At 43.9% G+C, this 6,079-nt stretch overlaps 1 pseudogene; it reads right to left on the minus strand.

Moving 5' to 3' along the window:
• Window positions 1–948: 948 nt before the first annotated feature.
• Window positions 949–2,364, minus strand: LOC143729146 (uncharacterized; annotated as a pseudogene).
• Between the last annotated feature and the right edge of the window lie 3,715 nt (window positions 2,365–6,079).

Consider the following 6,079-nt stretch of genomic DNA (forward strand, 5'->3'; position numbering starts at 1 on the left):
CATTTCATGGGTTTTTAGTGAGTTTCAGGCCCTGTCCACACGGAGACACGTTTAGCTGTATACGTACACATTCTTTATCGGATCGGCGTTTCGTCCAGACGGATCCGGGCGTTTTGGGAGACTGAAACCGCTATTTTTTGAAACCGGGTCCGAGGGTGGATAAATCTGAAAATTGAAAATGAAGTGCGCATTTCTCTCTATAGCCTAGGCACCTTCACAATACGGCGAAGGTGGCGAGTCAGCATCGTCACAGAAAACACTAGTTTATGAATAAATAATTAAAATGTCTCCTTGCTATATTTGACACATTCATAATGATTAGGCTATTTGCCGGTTCTTTGTGGCAAGCTTTATGCGTCTGCTAACTAATCGAATATCGTGACTCATCCCCATTTTGTACCAGGCCATTTATGGTTTTTCATATTGTTCAATAAAGTTCTTGGTAAAAAAGAAAATAAGCTACTGTGCCTAATATTATATACTGTATATTATTGTATACAGCGCGAAAAGTTTATGCGCAAGTCTTCTTCTCTGTTTTTAGTGTATCTAAGTCAGAAATACAGCGCCTCATACTGGTCTGGCATGTATACTTCATCGGTTTGAGTCGGTTTCAGTGGTTTTGTGTGTACGCAGATATTTCTTGAGACAGCGCCGTGTTTACGGAATTTTTTTTAGAACGAGGAAAAAAAAGATTGGATAGGGAAAGCTCTGGCTTCATGTGGATGGGGCCTCAGGTGAGCAGGAAAAGGGGGAGATTGTTCAAGTGAGGTGTGAGTTGCATTGTGCTGTGTTTCAGATGCTGCTGTTATATCATTATGCAAGCGAGGGTTCAAATGTTAATTCTCAGGAGAGTCTTTGTTTCCACCAGGGGTGGCCCAGACTTTTCGGCACCCCCCTTACAGTTTCCCCATTTGGCACCGTGGGCCACTCACAGGGTTTCCTGCGGTGTCATTTCAGTCTTTGTAAGGTGGGCAGCTGTAGGGGGCTGAGAGTTAAGATCGTGTTGGTGGATGCTTTTACTGATCTGATGGGGTGTCTGAAGTAACAACATTGGAGTAGCGTGAAGGAGAAGATGAGTGCGCTTCCAACCGCAAGAAGTACCCAGTCCCACCAGGTGTATGCCGTCTGTGCCGATCGAGTAGATGAGCTAGACAGGATCTTTGCAGTCTTTCGCGCCAAGTTTGTCTCCACTTGCGCTTGAGAGAGGTGGTACTCTGTTTGGAGGATGACGTTTCCTTTGTGGAAACCAAAGCTTGTGTTCCGTGCTCATAAAGGTGTCGTCCCACCATGGGGAGACCTCGGCGTCCTTTGGCATCCTTCCGAGGAAGTCGATTTGACCCATAGAAAAGTCCTCTGTCACTTCCAAGCAAAAGGAGTGATTAGCAGGACAGGTCAGTCCTCCATATGTGAACGAATTCATCTCACTTATGACGCACCACTGTGTATGAGACACTTGAACAGCATTTGAATGGCCGTGCAAAGATTCAACATTTATGAGTTTGCTATCATTGGAAGAGAAATGCTGCAATGTGTTACATGTACAGACAACATAATTGTGAGTTTCATGACAACAAGTGCGGCTGGTAAATAAGGTCTCAGTACCCTTCAAGGTCATATATCCAGTGAGGTGATCCCATTTAATTATCTGATCTTTAACTACCACACCAATGGACCGAATATTAGTGGAATTTGGATACATTTGATCTGGGTGGATTAAAGGAAAAGTGGCAAAAAACCCAATACAACCAATACATTCATTTCCAGTATACATCATAACTGTGGATAACAGTTCTGAATACTTAATATTTTTCATTTTTTCTGAAGAGAACCATCTATGCAAATCTAAAACCTCAATTAAATCATTCAAAACATGTCTAGGGGTCTTTTGAAGATGAAGGTCTAAAATTTCCTGTCTTGTTGCAGTGAAAAAATCTTGTGCATATGATCTACAGGCTAAGTCACGTTCGATGGTACGGGTCTGATTGAACAATGTGTGGCTGATCGTTAGAAGTGCCTGCGCCTCGGAACGTACTGCTTTGATAATGTTATCATTGCTATTGGTGATGTGTTGAAAACCAGTGGCCATCTGATCTGTCAACCATGTGGAGAATTGGGATTGTTTGGTTATTTTATAGGTGTTGGCTGCTGAATTAATTGATCCAAACAAGCCGGCTATACTGCTGAGTAGGTCTCGCTTTGAGCGAGTAGGTGGAATTTGGACAGCAAGTCTGTCTTTGTAATCAGAAATTAAACCATCGATTCATGGATTCATGACTGTAGCAATTCATATGACTCATCATTAATATTACAGTGTTTTATGTAGGTAGAGAGTATGTTGGAAATGTTGTAAGTTACATGTGTCATTATCAAATTTACATCATGTAATAGAGTCTTGTTGATGTTTCCTCTAATCAGTCCACCAGGTGGAATTGAGTGCAATTATGGACACTTTTTAGGTTTAGTGTATCCACAGGTGGTCAAATTAAAACAATAAGTAATAGTCCATGTACAGTTGTGGGGATTGGTGAAATTGTCTATGCTATGTGAACATTTTCTGACACAATATGTTCCTTCCTTTCGGTTGGTCAACACAAAAGTTTTTGGTTTTGGCTCGTTAGGTGTGTACGATGTGAGATCATACATTAATTCTGCAAATCTTATATGGGTGGCATTATGTGTTTCAGTGTGTGTACACCTATATGTTGCAGGTTCCAAATTTTTAACATAAAAGCACATTTTTGGATCTATGCCATTGTTGTTGTTTTCGAGTGTGCATGTTGCCTATTGTGTCGCCTGGATCTATTTTAAGTTGATACCAGGCAGTGAGATTGTGCATGAATTTTGGTGCTTGAGTGTATCCTGAAATATTTCCTGAAGGTGGGTGTGTGCTACCTGAACTACAGCAAATTTGTGGTGTGCAATTTGGATCCGGTACTATACCGGGAGGCCATGTAGCTGTCTCTTTAGGTGTGACTGTGATTTTTGGTGTGGATGGCCCCTGGGAGAATTTCCACACCCACCTCCCACATTTCAGGTTGTGTGTGTCACGGTTGGTAAATCCTATGTCTTCTTCTTGTCTCGTGTCTCTGTTGTTGTATGTGTGTGCGCTAATCAGAGGGGCGTGACCGCTCATCAGCGCTCGTTCAGCAATCACTCATTACCTCATCACCAGCTGCAGTCTATCCATTCCTGTGCATATATTCTCATCAATTTCTCATCTCCATTGTCAGATCGTTGTTTGTTGGTGTTCGGTGTTGATCCCTCTACATTCCAGTCTCAGTCCTTCTTTGTTCCTGTCGTGTTCCCGTGGATGTCCTGGATTTGTTGTGTTGATCGTCACTCTCACCACTTCTTGCACCTGGGTTACATCTGACCATCGGAGTCCCTGCGCCGCTAGCCTGCCGCCCTTGGACCTTCTATTACTGACTTCTATTTAAATAAACAGAGTTTTACTTGCTATTGCTTCCGAACTTTATTCGTTACAGAACGATCTGACCTCAACATGGAAGCAGCGAGTAATCCTGCAGAGAGCCTGAACAGCAGACGCCGGATGGAGAACCAAGAAAAAAATCTCAACGAAACAGCTCGCGCTGTTCAGGCATTAGTGGCGCAGGTGTCCGGGCTCACCCAGTAAGTCCAACAGTTGCACATTCCCGCTGCGCCCACCCCACCGCCGATTCCCCAACTACCACCAGCGGACCTCTCCCAGTCAGAGCCCCGCCTACCAACCCCGGAGACATACTCAGGTGAACCCAACTTCTGTCGAGCTTTTCTAACTAGATGCTCAATGCATTTTTTTCTTCAACCCAGAACCTTCCGCGAGGAGAGAACCAAGGTCGCCTACGTGCTAACACTACTGACTGGGAGAGCGGCTCTATGGGGAACGGCGGTGTGGGAAAACCGGGAAGATTGCTGCACCTCGTTCCAAGCGCTCTCCGACGAAATGAAGCGAGTCTTTGACCGTGCAGTGGCCGGCAGAGAAGCAGCCAGAGTGCTGGCCGATTTGCGTCAAGGACAGCGATCCGTGTCGGACTTCTCGATCGAGTTTCGGACTCTAGCGGCGGAGAGCCAATGAAACGAGGAGGCGCAGTGGGTCATGTTCCTGCACGGGCTGGCTGACCGCGTCCAGAAGGAGATATATGCCATGGACTTACCCCCTAAACTCAGCGACTTAATCGCCTTAGCATTGAGAGTGGACGGACACTCCGCTTGCACCCATCGTTCTTGGTCACCCATGGGTCACTCGTCACAACCCCAAATAGACTGGCAGCTCAAATCTGTAGCGGCGAGGAGCAATTTTTGTCATAAGTCTTGTCTTGTGTCTGCCTGTCCGTCTGTTTCTGTTCATGTGTTGCAGGAGGAGACAGTGGATTTATCTAACGTGCCCACGGAGTATCGGGACCTGAAGGAGGTGTTCTGTAAGTCTCGGGCTGATTCTCTTCCTCCACACCGTCCCTATGACTGTGCTATAGAGTTATTGCCAGGTACGTCTCCGCCCAAGGGCAAATTATATTCACTCTCTGTCCCAGAGAGAGAGGTCATGGAGAAATACATTTCTGATTCTCTAGCAACGGGATTCATCCGCCCTTCCTCTTCTCCAGCGGGGGCAGGGTTCTTTTTTGTGGGGAAGAAAGATGGATCGTTGCGACCTTGTATTGATTACCGGGGGTTGAACAACATCACGGTAAAGAATACTTATCCTTTGCCGTTGATGTCTTCAGCCTTTGAAAGGTTGCAAGGAGCATCTATCTTCACGAAATTGGATTTAAGAAATGCATATCATTTGGTCCGCATCAGGGAGGAGGATGAGTGGAAAACCGCTTTCAACACCCCTAGGGGGCACTTTGAATACTTGGTTATGCCGTTCGGCCTTTCCAACTCCCCAGCGGTCTTCAAGCACTTGTCAATGACGTTTTGCGAGACATGAGCTGTGTCCCAATGTGAAGGCTGCGTCCTCCGAAGGCCGCATTTGAAGGCCGATTGGCCGCATTTGAAGGCCGATTGCGTCACAGCGGCGCGACGAAGGCTACCCTGATTCAAAAGCGACGCCAAATGCACCCTTCGTTTCCCCGTGAAAGGAAGGATACATAAATGGATCCTTCTCGGTCTATCCTCCCCGATCCTACCCCATAAGTCATTCGTCAGATCTTTTATTTAAAAAAATGAGGGATGATTGTTCTTGTCGCCTAGCAACTGTGACAGCTACCGATGAAGAGCGGGAGTAACATTTGAACTGCACTTTTTTATATTCAACTGTGTTTTATATTCCCGTAGTAGCCTACGGAGCCCAGAAAGTCTCCTTTTGGGGAAAAAATCAATCCGTGGCCACGGTTGTGCAATCCTTCCCCTCAGTTTATAAACTGTAGCCTACTCACGAATTCTTAATCTGTTCCCTCGGTTTAACAAATCGTGCCCACGATGATTCAACCAGTCCACCTGTTTATGAGGGATGCTTTGCATCGTGTTTAAACTTAATTTTTTTAAATGGGTAATTTCTTCAATTTTCTAAAACTCCATTTTTGGGAGAAAAAAACTCAGTAAAATAGAATAAGAAAAAAAAGACTTCACATATAAAAAATAAATATAACACAAACACAAGGTTAGGTTTTATTATATAAAAATAAAACATTCATAAATTATTTTATGATTAACATATTAGCCTACTGTCTTCAGTGAACTCATTTATAGTTATAATTATAAACACAAATAATAATAATACTAATTATCATTATTATTAGGCCTATACATTTAGGCTACATATTTAGAAGCCGCTTTTATCAAAAAAAGGAACAAAGCAATTCGGCAAATCTCAGTCATAATACAGGTTAGACAATAATAATACAGGGCTGAGATTATCATTTTTTATAAACAAGATTTTGAGCATATCCAAGTGTTTGTGTGGAGTGTGGAGGCACGCGGGCGCGGACACTTGCATTTTTCTATCAACAGTGGAAACAACTTAAAATAGGCTACTCTATCATTTCTGGTCATACAGAAAATAATAATACATCATTCGCAACTACTTGTATTTGTGCAAAAACGAACGGACGCAAAAGTACACGGACCCAACACTAACTTT

The sequence above is a fragment of the Siphateles boraxobius genome, unplaced genomic scaffold (assembly GCF_051911475.1).
Source record: "Siphateles boraxobius isolate OS27281-9 unplaced genomic scaffold, OSU_SipBor_1 8, whole genome shotgun sequence".
NCBI lineage: Eukaryota > Metazoa > Chordata > Actinopteri > Cypriniformes > Leuciscidae > Siphateles > Siphateles boraxobius.